Source organism: Tyto alba, unplaced genomic scaffold (genome assembly GCF_018691265.1).
Source record: "Tyto alba isolate M040663 unplaced genomic scaffold, T.alba_DEE_v4.0 Super-Scaffold_14, whole genome shotgun sequence".
NCBI classification, from domain to species: domain Eukaryota; kingdom Metazoa; phylum Chordata; class Aves; order Strigiformes; family Tytonidae; genus Tyto; species Tyto alba.
This window is the reverse complement of record NW_024881276.1, coordinates 29,218,933-29,235,656: the sequence shown is the minus strand read 5'-3', so window position 1 is coordinate 29,235,656 and position 16,724 is coordinate 29,218,933. Positions and strand designations below refer to the sequence as shown.

General features: G+C 46.9%; 1 protein-coding gene across 1 annotated transcript in view; it reads left to right on the top strand.

Annotated features, from left to right (window-relative positions):
* Positions 1-16,378, top strand: part of SMIM11 (small integral membrane protein 11) — a 35,141-nt gene extending 18,763 nt beyond the window's left edge. The window contains exon 4 of the mRNA XM_033011318.2: positions 12,442-16,378. The gene's annotated coding sequence lies outside the window, so the exon portion shown is untranslated. The remainder of the gene's footprint in view (positions 1-12,441) is intronic.
* The last annotated feature ends 346 nt before the right edge of the window (positions 16,379-16,724 follow it).

Genomic DNA, 16,724 nt, shown 5'->3' with positions numbered 1-16,724 from the left:
TCTCTGGGCTTGTCCCTGAGGCCTCCTGGCCACGCCAGGCTAAGGACAGCTCTAACACTGCCCACCGTGTCCTGTCAGACCTGCCCCTGTCACCAGTGGCAAGCAGCAGCTCTGTGCTGCTGTCCCCCACAGGCTGCCCACGGGCTGAAAGCTGCAGCGCCCAGCCCCTTCGTGCTGGTGCTCCCGGACTGCTCCATGAGGCAACCCAAGGCACAGAAGTAGCGGTCAGGAGATGCGCTTCAAAAACACCATCATCTTCTGAGCTGGACCACACGTAGGTACCGCTGGGGATGCCAGGAAAATTAGGCTTGATGTTCGTCAGTTTGGGCCCCCTAGAGCGAGCAGACCTGAAACTGTTGCTCTATCACTCCAGGCTTTTGTGGTTTTGCAGCATGAAGGCAAACGCTGAGCGACAAAGACAGCCTGCTGCTGTAGGCTGAGTGCTTGTCGGTGCTTTCACGTGCCGATGAAGGGACTTGGCAGGGTGGATGAAGGAGGTGCAAACCAGCCTTTTGGCTAGCAAGGCCTTAGGCACGGGCCAGGTCTGTGTCACTGCATTGTGGTGCTGTCCCAGAAGGACATGGTGATGCTCTTATGCTGTCAGGTGGCATCACCATGCCTGCATCTCTGGCTGGCCCTGGCTTGCTTCTCCAGCCACCGCGAATTGCTCTGAGACTAACTGAAAATACCCATGATAATGCAGCTGATATGTAGTGAGACGGGAGGGATGGGCTGCTTTCATGTCCTTTTCAGAGTAACTATTTGAGAAGTGGATTCTACTCTGTCCCATATAAAGGACATAAACCCACCTGTTTACCTACTTTAAAACAATTATTCATGGTCTCAGTGTCTCCACATCAATTAAAAAAATTGGGCAGCACACACAAGTCGCTGGGCTGAGACACAAAAATATGTACTTTATTTCCCATGCTTCTTTTAGTCTTCTGTGTTACTTTTTGCCTCTTTTTCCTCACACCCCATGTCTACGTAAACAGTGAGCACTTCAGAGTAGGGACCTCTCCTCCTTTTGTAATTTTAGACTTGTGACATTCCCTAGCAAAGCCACACGGTGCAAAATATCTGCGCATAGCCCCTGCCCCACAAGTGCATTTGGGATTTGGGAAAAGGCACTTACATCACTCTCTTACCCTTCAGCCGTTGCACCAGGACCTCCTGCTATCGCCGTGGGTGCTACCTGCCCCCCCGGGTGTCTGTGGGTGTGGGAGGGTGGGCTCAGTGGCACATGGAGCATCTCACAGGGGTGCTCGGGCTCAGCAGCCTCCTGTTCCCCCTGGGAGGAAGGTGGGAAGCCTGTCTCCAGCCTGCCGCCAGCTCCTCCATCACTGCCTGGGTACACGAGTGAGCAGTGACAACCCTCCCCCCATGCACTTTTATGTTGCTTCACCAAATTCCATGGTACCACTTAGCTAAATAACAAATTTACCAATTACTATGAACAAAGTCCCCATTAATGAAGCAATTAGGATACCAATTATCAGTTACATACCAATTACCCGTTTCAGCAGTAATTATGTTATTAGGTTACCAGTCACCACATTCTATATGCAAGCTAAAAATCGTCACAAACCCTTTATTTAAAAATGCCAAATAAAACCATAATGAAATACAGAACATAATGAAATATACATCAACAGTAGGCATGATGTTAGGCAAACAGTGGATGCTTTTACTGCTGCATTATATTACATGTAGCAGCAAAAATTAAGTTGCTAATTTTGAAATTTAAATTTTATTTTTATCAAAATTTTTTGTAAGTTTGAATTATTTTTTTTTTTCCAAAACCAGCACTGGAGAACATTATCCATCAGGGAATTAGGTTCTCTTCCAGGTTTACATGGAGTGAGAAAAATTAGGATTCTTTTTCTAACAAATACCAAACCCAATTTAAATAATCTATTTTCCCTCCTAGATGTCTGTTGAAGTCCTGAACACTAGCTAAAGTCCCATGCCAAAGTAGTATTTCTGGTGTCAAATGAGACTTTTCAAAATTGTGTAATTTTAGCTCTTGATCCATGATGAAACCAATAAGAGAAGCACTTGCCAAAATCAAATACAGCCCCAGGATGGAAACAGAAGAAGGTGGAAACTTTAGAAAATAAATTAAGCCAATACCTACAGTAAGAGCCCTAAACTTCTCAGAACAGAGCTAGTACAACTGTTGGTGGTTTCCCACAAAGACCAGCGAGACACCTTCTGAAAACTGATGAAATTTGGTTTCCAGCATTAGGGACTTCTGCAAAGGTTAAGCTTATCTGCCTTTCCCTTGGTGGCATCACAGTCATGGCTTCTGACTAAGCATGGCCACTATTTCAGATAGAAATACTTGGCCATCTGTTGCCTGGACTCTGTAGGAATGAGGTATCTTTATGAGTTGAAGCTTTTTAACAGATGTGGTTGAAACTGTATGTAGACATGTATATGTCTCTCCCTGGGGTGGGGAAGGAAAAACAGAAGCAAGCGCCTCAAGGCCAAGGGGTTGGCATAGAGCTGATGGGTGTGCCTGGGTCTGAGAAGAGGACAGAGCCATTAGGTCTGTTACCTGAGTGGTCAAGGTCTGATTTTAGCTCTCATTACAGAATGTAGAGCCCCTGCTGCATGGTGAGTACAGGGAGGGGAAGGGCTCACCTCATCCCCACCCCAGGTTGCCTGAAGAGCTCGTTATCTGTCAGGGTGTGAGCAGGAACCGGCTCATCCCCAAGGGGACACCAAAGGGGGATATCAGTAGACTTCGCCATGCATCATTAGTGAATTAGTTTTCAGAAGCTCAGTTTGCTGGGAGGCAAAAAGCACTTCCCATGGCTGAGGAGTTCACCCTCCAGCCTGACGCTTCCCTTGCATCAGCCTGTCTGGAAAAGCAGCAACCACTGCTGCAGGAGGTGAAATTTCACTGCACTGAACTTGGTGTGGGCGATGGATGTCTGAAACCTATACCTAACACTCACGATGGAAAAGGAGATTTGACTCTGCCTCCTGACACTGTGGCATGACTGGAGAAATTGATAAACTGGGTCTGCAAAGCAGGAGGAATTGTCACTACTACTAGAAGACAGCCCACAGTCTCCTCTCAAGGCAGAAAATGATCCTTCTCCAAAATGGACAGTGACACTTGCCACCTTCTGGAAAACACCCACACTGGGTAGAAGGAACAAACCTGACACTGCACATGTTTTTTTCTACCTTCAAAACACCTCTCGTTTTTCAGATCTGCATAGCTGAGCTGCAGCAGTGGGAGCACGGCTACTGAGTGCAGTCAGGAGCAGTGAGCATAAATAATGGATCCTGGCTCAAACCGAGCAGTTATTAAACCAGACATGGTAATGAAGCCAAAGGCAATGGGGTCCAAAACTAACTCAACTGCCTAATTGGCCTCTGCTGGAGACAGTGTCTGGGGAGTATGCACCTGTCCAAAAAAGGAGATGTCTGTGTTGGAAAACTGAATCTCTGGAATTCAAAGAAGTGTGGAAAGCCAAGAGAGTAGTGTGGATTTCATCTTGGCTATCAGCTGGAAGTATCAGCCTTAGAATATGTCTTACAAGATCAGGCTCTGGAAACTCCCTTTAAGGATACAGCCTACATGAAATAAATCATTTCCAGGCAGTTGGCTTGGACCAAACAGTGGCAAAATCCTACAATACTAATACTATATCATGGCAGAAAAGGATACATTAAAAAAAAAAAAAAAAAAAAAGAAAAAAAAAGAGAAATCTCAGCAGCAAAGCATGAAGCTACAAATAGAGTAAAAACCTGTTTAAGAAAAGTTAGAAAATAATGTTTCCTTGCGTACAAAATTTTTAAGAACTTTTTTCCTATCAGTAACAAAAAGCAAACACACAAAGAAGCTGAATGGATCCAGCAACATCCATCCCACAGGCATACAATTTTGTAGGATTTCATAGGATTTTTGCTTCAATAACAAAATGCCTTAAAGTTCTCAGAGTATCCGCACCACCAGCTTCCAACCATCATGATTTGCAGGCTCCAGAGCTTTTTCTGATGAATGCATGGACCGAGAACAGCAAGCTGAAGGCCACTGCCCATGTTTGCCTCTCCACAGCTGCCTGTCCTGAACCCCTGTATGTCAGGGCTCTACAGGACATGGATTGGACACCCCTGAGCCATGTGGTGAGCAACCCCCTCCTCCTTGTGTCTGCTGAGGCTTGGTGGCCTGTAGAAGACACCCTAAAGCTACCATGACACTCCTCTGCTTACCATCTACCACCTGAGGAAGCATCAGGGGCTGAGGGCTCGGTGGGTTTTCATGATGAGGGATTTAGCACTAAACACTGGAGGAATTTGCCAGGGGTTATTGGCACAACAGTGGCACAACCCTCAGGGCTACAGCTGTGGCTTGTCAGCCCCGATGCTGTTCAGGTGGGCCCTAGGAGGGACCCTGGAGAGATGTCAGGATGTCTTGTCCTGGGCTTGTAAAGGGCTGACATACAGGAAGAGAGCCGCTGAGAAATGCACGACCACTGACAAAAATCCGCTGCAGACCAAGCCTGCCAAGCAAGCAAACAAGTTCTGAGTCTGACATGTGCCTCCAGACCCTTGAAATAACTTTCCTTCCAGAAGGGCCGGGCATAGGTCAGCTTGCCTCCAACTCCGGGTGCCCGGCGTGGGGGTAAGGGGGGATGCAGAGGCTGTAGTGGCTCTTTCTGCTTGCAGAGTGTGCACCCAGTGGACTCACTGGCAGCTCCGACCCCCCAAATAAATAAATGAATAAATAATAACAGCAACCAGTCATACCAACTGTGCCCCAGCTGGAAATGTACTGGCCCTGCTTGAAGCAACAGCATGCAAAGGAAGGCCTTCCATTCTCCTAAGAGGCAAGCCATAGAAACACAATAGGAACTGCCATGAAAGAGCTAGGCCAGCAAGGACTTGATTTCCAGCCTCTTCTCCAAAGGCCTGGGGCTGAAATAACACAGGTTGCGCTCAGATTCCTTCACAGCTGCATGTGGGAAACTTGCACAAGACCAGTCTGCATCTGTCCTGGCACAGCTCCTCATTTCTTGCTTTCATGAACAAAAAATATCCCTGTTTAGGCTCCATATTCACAACAAAATTATAATAAAAAGGAACCGTTTTCATACATTCCTCAGGACTGCGTCTGTGCTCGGTGCCTCAGATCCAGGGCTGTTTTTGCTGTCCTGCCTTTGCAGCTCCAGTAAGGCGGTGCTGTTGATAATAAAAAAAGTGTCTTTGCTCTCCTTTCCTGGAAGCTCCACCTTGCTTCTCTGAGGGCTAAGCTTCCCAGAATAGAGATAGTCAATGTAGTTTTCAGGCTTGCTGGAAACAATATTGCTGAGCATCATGACAAAGAGAAGAAAGCCAAAAAACCCAACGATGATGAGGATATAAAATGAGGCCATTATCTCCTCTTGCATCTCCAAGGCTGGATTGCTGAAATTGTTGAACCGAAGGGTCTTCTTTTGTTCCACAAACATGTGGAGTAAATTCGGCGTGACTGAACTGCTGTTTGTGTGGTTGCTGAAAGCCATCTTAAGCTTCCACTCTGGCTGTGAAAGCTAAGCAAAACAAAGCAAAAGAAGCAACTTAGCTGGTTAATGCACACCTGCCCTTTTGTGTTTTCTAGCTCAGGTCCTTCACACCATTTCCTCCCCTCTGCTGTGTAACTAAACACATTCGTTTATCCTCTAGGTGCACGTCTTGCACGCAGAGAGCCCATGGTGAAAGTCAATGGCAAGTTAGAGCAAGAATTCAGAGAATCAAAAGCTGTTGCTCTCTGCATGAACAATGTGTGTATACATGCATGGGCACATACTACTCCCTTAGTCTGACTTTGTTTTGCTGGTGATGTAGCGTCAAAATCAGGACATGGGAATAATGCTGCCAATTCCAGCGACCATCTTGATGGAAACAGGATGACTCGTTCTTAGGTACCAATATAATACAAACGATAACACTGCTAAGAGGAGAAGAGAACAATACTGGTATTATAGCCCTGGCTCCTGAGTAGAAGGGCCATTCACACTAAATCATCCACAATAAAACCTGCTGAATTGAAAAAGAGTTGTGGAAAGGAACTAAATGAACCCAAACTGATGTAAATTTCTTATCTTGCTGAGAAGGAAACTTGAGAGAGAAATTATTTTCTGTCAAATTATGTTTCTTGAGGTTGCCTCCTTTCCCTTATGAGGTTTTTCCAAAGTCATTTTTAGCACAAGAGAAACTTAAATCATTTCTGCTAAGCAAACCATGAAATCCTTCCATTCTGAAAAATCCCAAGATAAAAAGTTTTGACCCCATCTGACAATCCCACTTCCAGAAAATAGGCTTTTTCTTTTGTCAAGATTTTTTCAATCTTGATACAAATCTATGTATAAATTTTGGTTCTACGAAATCTTCTTTGGGAAGTATGTGATAATCTTAGAAAAGCTTTGTGCTGATCTGCCCATGAGGTCTTACCCAGCTGTAAATAGAAGCCAAGAGTTTCATCCCAAATGCGCAACTTTTGCTAATTTAAAGTGATTCACTTTCCTTGTTTCAGTTTTCCTTGCTTTTCAGCCAACGCTGATTAACCTGTGTAGCTCTCCCACTGCAAAGGGTCTGTACAAACTGAGGCTGCAATCCCACATCTTGCAACAAGAGCTCTGGTGATTTACAATACCTGAGGATTTGACCGCTCCCTTAGATCTCTTACAAGAAAACATTTAAAGAACTAGATATGAATAACAGAATAAAAGGTGCTGAAAAACTTCTGATGGAGGCTAGAGAAAGGACCCTCAGAGCAGCTCTGCCTGTCAGTCATCCCAGAGACATTTGGCAGTATTAAAATGAGGGTTACCCTTGGAAAAGATAGTGACCTGAACCCTAGGACAGGGCAGCCAGCATCCCTGGCTGGCAGCCTCCTTCCCTTTCTCATCCTTCTTCCAGGCACTGGTGGCAGGAGATGTTTTACCTTCCCTCCTTGTGCCTCGCACTGGGATGCTCACTACTCCTGACTCAGGGAAGTCAGGCATTTCCTCTCCGGTCCGGCTAGGATGAGCCCATCACTGGACCGCTGAAGTGCTGATTGGGTGTCTGAAATTGCCTGAACATCCTGGATGATTAAGGTTAGCTATTCCTGGTTAGGTTTCCTCCTTCTTGCAACTATTACCTTTTAATGAATGTGTTTACCCTGCTGGCTGCATTGTGACTGGTCTGCCTGGAATCTATTAATAGCCAAATAACCACAACAGGCATCTGCCTGAGTCGAGTCTGAGCTTACGTGGGACCCATTTGCAGAGGTGTGCGGAGATTTACAACTGCAGCACGGGAGCTGGCGATGTACCAGGGGAATATAATGCATTGCAACAACAGTGGGTGTGTGGGACCACACAGTTCGGGTAGAGTATAGGTTTTAGCTAACCAGGATTTTTTGGTCTACACAGAAAAATAAAAAGGCAAGTTTCCTTCCAGTTTCCAAGCCAAATACAAGTAAAACTGCCTATAGATTACAAAACTACTCTTCTCTCCACCCCAGCCCAATCTGACTACATCTACTTGGCTGCAGTAGAAATCAGTGATCACAATACTCCTCAGAAGTGAAATCTGTCTTGGTGTTCCCCTTTCAGAGAGGCCACAATGTAAAAAAAAAAAGTGATCTATATCTTGGCTGGACACTAGGTGAAAGTTTTATTCTGAAAAAGAATAACTGAAAGTAAATTGACTTTCTGATAAGATTTTCTCTGTTGCTCCCCAAACCCACATTTCCCTTCTCTCTCTCTCCAGCCTATTCTGCTATACTGGCTGCCCTGAGTTTTGTGGTTAATGCCATGATGAGCTACAGCACATTGTGGAGGACCAAAGTTCAGAGATATACCAATGGTCCTTGCTCTTCTTGATAGATGGACTTCCTAACTTTCTGAAATCCCACTGCAAAAAAACCCACCCTCTGCCCACCCCTAGACTATCCTGTACCCACTTGCCACAACTATGTTCACTTGTTATCATATAAAAGTGAGGCTAAGCTTTGAACACTTTTATCCATGTTTACTACTTCCAGTGCCTACTGCTGCCTGCATTTTGAGGGGCTTCTGCACTCATTGTATTACTTTATGGGTCACCTCAAGGTCTTCTCCAGAACCCCGGAGACAAGACAGCAGCTTGATGGACCATCCCTCTCACATGCGGGAAGAAGATCTCTGGTTGGGAGCCACAGCTCCACGCTGCCCTTTGGACTCCCTTGGCATGGGCTCTCCAACACCTGCCACCACTGGAGTAGGGCTGGTCCTTCAGCAATGTGTACAAATTGTTGGGGTTTTAAAATCAAAACCAAAAGCACGGTGTTTCGATGCGCAGTTCTTCAGACACTGCTTTCTAAGGAATACAGTATTTTCTGCTCTAGAACAGTGAAACTAATTAAATGTTAGACTGGCACTTAAAATATCTGCAAGTGTTGGTATCGCTGAGCCATGTGCCGCTTCACGACATTAACATTTTGTCTGTACAGAAAATATGAGGGTAGGGGGAGGTGGGGAAATACTCTATGCTTTTCTAACCTTTTTTCCTCCCATACAAAATACAACAGAAAAACAACACAACAGGTACCAATCCCCAGAAAACAGTAATAAGAGGCTTGAGGCAAATGACATAACAAGCTGAAAGGGTAGAGCATTGCCTGTTAACTTTAACAGATGCTTAATTCTCCTTAGGCCAGGAACACAGCACACTGGGGGTTTTTAACCAGCAGGCTATGGGGGCCAAGCACAAGTGCGACACCACTGAAAGGCAGAACCTGAGTATTCACCCCAAAATGAGAAAGACAAAGTCTAGGGTAGGATCTGCCTTTGGTGGCAACTAGGGGAAGGATTAGTGGCTGCTGTTGTGCCGCACCAGACCTCTAGGAGACAGAAAACAGGCTTCAGATGGCTTTGTACAAATAAGGCCAGTGTATATATGCACACTCACCCCCCCACACCCACACACCCACCCACAGATAATGCTGGAAAGATACCAGGACATCACATCAACACTTCTCCAGGCTTCAAACATCTGTATTGCTACTTTTTCCCCATCATCTTATTAGATACACAGGTTAGAAATCAGCCTTTTTCTTTCCATGATGGGACTCATCCCCTTTCTACCAACTGCCCTCTTCATTGCTTTTCCACAACATAAGGACTGTTTTTCCATTTTGTCCATTTTCTCTGTGTGTGCAAAAATGTCCCCCACACACATCAACTAGAGATACACATCACTATTGTCTGTCTCATAAGTAGGCATAAATCCACACACAAAGATATGTGTGCATAAACTTCTCTCCCTACACACACACATATTAAGATATAAAAAAAACCCAGGGAGCTACATCTATAATGCCATATCTAGCCAATTTTTTGAAAAAAATACTAGTAGCTTGAGTGTTAAATTGTGCTGATTTTCAAACAACAGCACTTTAGGAAAAAAAATCCAGTAAATGTATTCAAACTAGTGGAAAAACTTAAATGAAAATTTAAACCAGTGCCTACTTATCACTATGTAGAGGAAGTTGCAGGCATCCCAGGCACCATAACAACAGCTATGAAATGTTGTACCTATCAAACAGCTTGCTTACCTGCAGACCTGGCTCTGTCCTGGGAGCAGCACTTCTTTCAGCTGTCAGGTTTGCCTCCAGCTGACCAATGCATTTAACTATTTAAGGAGCATAGGAGAGGAGTGGCCTCTGCTTCTCGCCTCTAGCAAGTAATCACAGGCACATTATGCATGAGGGAGTGTCAGCAAAGCAATGTGGTAACAGGATACTACCGGCCTGTGAGGCTCCTACTACATGGGGGCTCCAGCCAAGTGGCCGCATATGTTCCTTTATCATGTAGGGTATGAGAATGACATGGACGAGGACTCAGCTGCCTCAATACTGGGCAAAATAAACCATAAAGGCTGCTCTGGGAGGGTGCTTGCCGCTGGACAGAGCCCGTGTAAGAGTAGACTGGGGGCATGGGGTGCTTTTTAGTTATTCATCACAGATCTGTCAGTTGTGAAGTCATCAACTCTCAGAAGTGGGAAAGAAAATAGCAGAGTCCTAGTGCCCCCCAGATGTGTTTGGCTGATGCCACCCTGTCGTGCTAGAGGAAAGAGGCTACGCAGTTGTGCCTCCTTGTTCAGTCCACACCTACATCCCTGCTCGTCCTGCTTTACCCTTCTGGTGAAAGGATAAGGAAAGAAAGTAGCCAGGAATAGGAAAGAGGATGCTGGATGAAGCAACCTTGCTATCTTTCATCTTGCATCCTCCTGCCCCAACCTCTTATATCCTGTTCTGCCAGCTGGGCATGGGTGTTTTATTCTGTTCATACACCCTCTCCATGGCAAAACAGCACGAGCTACACCCCTTCACAGCCAAGTCCCCTTTCAAGACTAACATAACACCAGCCACCGCTTGCAACATCTCTAATTTAACTCAGACTTTGCCATGGGGGCCACAGATGACTGTTGGTGTGGGGTTACTTTGTGCGGCCAGAACAACTGAAGTCAGCTGAGGGAGGAGGAGAGCTTGTGCTAAAGCCAGCTGGTTTTCCTTCTGTGGAAAGTAGGAGGGAGGAGGACTGTTAAAGGCGAGGGTAAGCAGGGCCCCACGACAGCAGGTTATGTCTGCCTTCAGGAAGCAGCAGCAGCTATTGCTATTAAACTGTGGCCAGACAGTTTCATAAATCTTGCTGTGTGACTTGGTTCAAACTACTCATTTTTCACAGGTCTAATGTTCTCTGGATAGCACACAGTGCCTTGAAAGTATCAGCAGCTCATTAGGCGAGCTGCACCTTTGGCTAACGAATGCAGAAATAGGAAGGGAATTAGCAGGGAGCTACTGGTTGGAGGAAAGAAACCTGAGGGCTCCCAGGCAGCAAGGATGATGGGGAAAGAGAGGTTTGGTAAACTCCCTCATGTGTCTTCCCCCATTCGTGCATAACCCCCCACTGCTGCCAGACGGCTGGAGCTGTTTTACAGCTCACCCCCAGCTCTCAGAGCAAAATGTGGTGCTGAAAGTATTACTGGTTTAAAGCCACCATCCCTCTAAGAGCCAAAACCCAGCAGAGAGCACAAAATGCCAGCAGGCCTGGCCTGTCTCGCTGGTCTTGCACTGGGCAGAGAGGGGTACCCGGGCTGGCTGTGAGCCAGCTGGCCGGACAGGGCAGTGCCCGGCGGAGATGCCGGCGGGGGCCGGGGAGCGGCGTGCCCCACGGCATGGCTAATTAGCCAGCTTCTCTGCAGGGCTCCTCAGATTAGACCCTGCACTATACTGAAGTTGCTGTCTTGTTTTCGGTTTCAGAGGAAGCGTGGTCAGGGCTAGGGAAAGGTGAGCCTCACACCTTGACCTTCTGTCCCATCACATATAGCTCTTTTGTGGTTCTTGTCCCCACCCCTCTACCTGGCTGGAGGGTGGAGATGGAAAACCCACCTGTTTTCATACCTCTTGCCTACATTTGATGGTCCTTTTTCCTCGGAAACAAAATCAAATGGAAATGTAAAAGTACAAACACTGTTAACAAACCTCTTGGTGACAATGGCCATCTGATCACAGGCACAATGTGGGAATATGAGCGGCACAGGCTCAAGCGTACACTAAAGGTGGGATTTGTTCACTGCCTGGGACTGCATGGAGAGCTTCCCGGCTTAATGGGGAGAGACAGCCCTCAAGAGGAGCTTGCTTTCTAATGACTGCGATTAGTGTCAGCCTCTAGCCTGAGGACAGTAGAAGTGCTGTGAGATGGACTCCCCCCTCAGTCATACCAAGTCAAGAGACGTAGGATTCCTACTTCCCAAGACAGGACAGCAAGGATCCCACTCACCCAGAGGAAGCATCCAGATACGATTCCCATTAATGAGAAAGAAGGAGCTGGGGTAGCATAAGATGTCCAGGTGAGGGGGGAGGGCAGAAATTATGGGAGTGTGTCTCAGGACTGGATCCCACTGCAGTGTGGATGGAGTGAGGCATGCAGCCACAGCCATGTCCCCTGACCAGGAACAAGCACTCAGCATCTGCCTAATGGTGACAGCCTCCTTCCTCCACCCACAGCCCTGGAAGTCTGTGCCAGTGCCAGGTGGCACCTTTCTTTTAAAAAGGAATGAAGGATGAGGGTTTGGAGCATGAGCATAACATCAGGGTCAGAGGAAGTAATTCTGACAGTCTTTCAGTGGAGGCATATGGACCCCAGAATAAGCTGGGAAGTTTCCATCAGCTTTATAGGAGATAGACCAGGGCACATCAGCTGAGGATCTGATTCTCTTACTACTGAAGCTTCATTTTTTCAAAAAGATAGCATAAGGAAACAATACACACCAGAAAGGCTGGTTTAATTTTTTTTTTTTTTCACAAATGTTGGATTTTAAAGTATTGCCAACTCTATAGTGAGAATCAAAGACCTGGAGTGGGTTTAAGAGCTGGTGAAAATTGAATTAATCTCGGTACTTCCTCTCTTCCAGGACCAAGGACACCTGGAATTACATGCAGGACATGACCAAGACAGGCAGATGTGTCTTTAAAATCCTATGGGTTGAAATGAGCCAGGAACAGAAGATTCATCATGCTACTGAAGTGCCTGGACAAGCCCAGATGAGCTTCAGACTTGAAGCATTTCCCATGCACACTTTCCTCTGCAGCGTGCTGGCTTGTTTTCCATGCTCTCACCCCCATGGGATATAAGGTGGATCATGTCTTCAAGTGATATTTCCTGTTGAGCCAGGGCAACTTGCCTGCCTCAGAGGAAGTGGGAGGAAGGAATGTCTGGATCTAAGATGAGTGACAGAGCATTCATCACGTGGCTGAGTCCTGCAAACAGACCACACTGGTCATCGGGGACAATGGGGTACTAAGGACCTCAACCCCATGTGGTTTCTTGCACGTTAAGCCCTGTGACTTCCTCAAAAACAATCTAGGTCATGCCCTGACAGGCATTTACTCCGGGAATGAACCATCCCCTGGACAGGGATGCTGAGGGGTGCCCCTTCCCCAGCAACCCTGATGGGGGTTGCTGTTGGCTGGAGGACCCCAAGGTGTCTCAGAGGCAGGCCTGGCTTGCCCACAAGGATGGGGCACAATGCCCAGGAGGCTGGCACGCTGCTGCAGCACTGACAGGAGACCTGCTCTGCGGGGAACTGGAGAAGCCAGCACCGGAGGAGAAATATGTTGAGTTTGCAGAGAGTTAGGCAAGAGTTGGGGAGGATTTATTAGAGTACTGAGCTATGTTATGTAGAAACCCCCTTCCTAGGTAGGACCCTGGTTGGGCAGGGTGATAATCTGCCGTGTCTGTCTCCCAGCTTCCTCTCAGTGGTGGCTGAGTCATCTTGGCTTCCTAGAAGAGGCTGAGAAGGGGCACTCACTCGTGGAGCCTGAGGGTGAGGGCTGCAGGTAATGGCCCCAGCACAAGGCAGTGCACATTGCCTCTCGCGCGGGTCAGACCATGTCATGAATGGCATTGCCCAAGTTTCTGTGGCTGAGAATGAGCCAGAGCTTTCATTTTGTTGTTGCAATAATATGCCTTGGGCTAGTCCTGGTTATCTGGTGACCTGTTTCTCCCTCTCCACGCTCAAGTGTAGGTGTGAGAAAAAGCTCACCTGAATCCTTGAGTATTTTTGCAAAACACTATTGCAGCCCTGATTGTACCCTGGGACTAAGTGGGAACAGCATGGTGCTGGCACATCTGCTCAGGGGTCGCTGCTCTGTGCCCATGCACTGCACCGCAGACACGTGGCTCACTCCTTCTTAACTGTTTTTTCCTACAGATATTCCTTTGGATATTCCCAATACTCCTCAATGATAGGGGTGAACCCTGAATAGCTACTTGCACATTAAATATATCAGATGAAAGAAAAGAGCTTCTGCCTTCTCTGAGATATGCAGTGTGAGTCAGATGGCAAAAATAATGTTATTAGACATTGTATTGTGAGTGGTTCTGATGATAAAAGTCTCAGGCAATTAAGTTTAGGCTCGTTGTTTCTTTCTTCCTTTTTTCTAGCTTTTCCAACATTTATTGGCTGGTCCTTCTAAATGCATTTAGCTATCTCAGTACTCCAGTGTAGCAGACCTCCACAGCTTTTGTTGCTCTCCCACCATTCTCAGACTCTCCCATTGCCAGGAAATTTAATTTTCTAATGCTGAGTACTGCTGTGACCCCACATCACCAGGAGGCAGCCAGCGCTGCTGGGACCTGTCCCCTTGCAGCAGAATGTGCTTCAGACACAGGCATTGCCAAGCACTGCAGACTCATCCATGCTTCATCACTTGATTCATTTCACGTGCGGGCTCTGGGCAGATGTAACCGCTGCAGGAGTTGCTGGTCTCAGAGCCACATCCAGGTTTTGCCGCTTGTGACTCACCTACTGACAGTAAAGTTCTGGATATTGCCTTTTAATTGTACCTGTGAAGCAAAAAAGATGCACATTTATTGTCGTCCAAGGTTCACGTTTTTGGCTCCTGTCCAAACACATGGTAATACGATTTGAGTAGTATCACCTCCAGGACAGCAGTACAAGCAATTGCCACTCCCATCCTGTGCTTCACATCCTGTTTCCACCACAGGCTACGCATTAAGGAGCTCTTGCTGAGGAAAATATCACCCTGGGACAACCTGAGCCAGCCTGCGGCGGTGGCTGCTGGCCTCTGGTGACACCAGAGGACAAGTGGTGGCCTCCCTGCAGAAGGAGGGAAGCTGGAGCGGGAAAACTGAGCACAGCGGGATGCTGGAGACTGTCATAATCTGTGATGAATGATGAAAATATCCATGATACTTCGCAAAGATCTTTTCTTCTGCCGTATTTGACTCCTGATTGCATTCAGCCATCGGAGTAGGTGGAAGAGGAGGGCACAGAAAGGGCTAACACCATTGGAAGAGAAGTCGTGTTTGCTGCCCTGTGGGTGCAGCCACCGGCAGAGATGCAGCTGCGGCAGGGCCATTACCCTTCAGGGTGCTACTTCTGAACCATTGCCGTGATGAGCTTGTCAGACATTGACCTGGAGTTGGACATTTCTAAAACCGTAGGCTGGGCAGCTAGAAACAGCTGTTGGGGATCTGCCCATAATATCCCAAAAATGGAAGAAGGAGGTGTCAGCAGAGGAGGAGTACTTGTGTAGGACCATGATCTAGGGAGGCACCTGGTTATGGCCACACATGATGGCAGTTTAACAGGTTGTCCCATGTTGTCCCTGCCACTCTAATTGCCTATTTCCTCTTCCCCCTCTCCTGAAGATTTCCAGATAAAATGTGTTAGCCTGAACCACCTGCACTGGGGTTTAACGTGTTTCCTCAGAGCAGGCCAGGAGCATGCACCTGTGCAGCTGGCCACCGACTGGTACATACTGGTCTGGTCCCTGCAGGAGGTGCGGGCTTGCCCTCCTCATTGAATGGAAACTGTAATGTGGACTAAGATAAATACATCAAGTTGCAACATCCCTTTTCTCCTTTTCTAAAATATCACAAACTACTTAATTCTCTGAAAGTCCCCAAAAGTGCCAACCACTCCTGTGGATAAATAAAGAGGAGAACCCAGGTACAGGGTAGCGCACTGCCTGTGTCATTTCCCACTGAAGGAAGTTCGGGAGGGAAGAGGAAATCTGACCGGAGCTGGAGGAAGGGAGCAAAAAACAGTGCTACCAGTGCAGCCATGATGTCCCTGGTACCCCAGGTCCTGGGTGTCTTAGCAGGTGAGCTGGGAAGCAGGCCCGGGATTTTGGCATGGCTGCTGGCCCCTGTGAGCAGCTACTGGATGGATTCATTGTCATTTAACTTGACCAACAATTGCCTCTGCTGTTATTGCAGTTATGCCTTGGCCTCCACATGCAGTGCCACAAAATGCTGAACACACAATATGGTAAGGTAGTTTTCCTCTTTTTTTTACACTACCAGATCAGAAGGTACCAGTTTAAATCATATAACACTGTTCTTCAGACCAGACCAGATCATTTCCCTCACTGGCCTCACGCTGGAATGTGGTGATGCCCTATACTATAGGGTGATGCCCTTTCCTTTGACCCTGGTGAGTCCAAATCAGGGTGAGATCCTGTTCCCACTGCTGTCAATGACAGCACTGCCATCAGTAGAGACATTATCATTACCTGCTCAAGCCTAGCCAGGGGTGTCTCCAGGGTGAAGAGCTGCCCCACATAGCCAGGGTGGACAAAGTCATGTTCCCTTGGAGTGACATGGGAAATGAGAGAAAAATAGGTCATAAATCTGAGCCGGGGTAGTCTGCCCTTGAGATACCTGGTGGTAGCTTCAAAGAGCCTGTCAATTTCTGTATTTCAGTGACTTCTATGAACAGAAATGAGGAGCAATATGCATATAAAGTAATCCAGAAAAGACTGTTTAAAAGGCACATGTTGTATTAAATATTTTGTTACAAATAAAGAAGACCCTGTCCCTATTGCCTGTATTCTGCAGTGAGCTAGCCAACACCACTGGGAATTTGAATTAGCACAAACCAGTATGTTTCTCATCTGCTTACTTTTATTCAAATCACATTTTACTCTGGTACAATCCCTTTCTCAAGGTCATAATTTGGATGGAAAGACTATTGGCCTGTTGCTGTTAAAGAGAGATATCTCACTTCTTTTTTTGAGGGGAGGAAATAAATAGAACCACAGCAGAAGGTTAATTTTAGGTGCCAGTCCTGCTGTGGGCTGCCTGAGGATAAATCTCCATGGCTGCTTGGCTGGCAGAGGGTGCCTGACTGATCAGTGTGCTGCTTTGTCTATTCCTGCACCATAAATC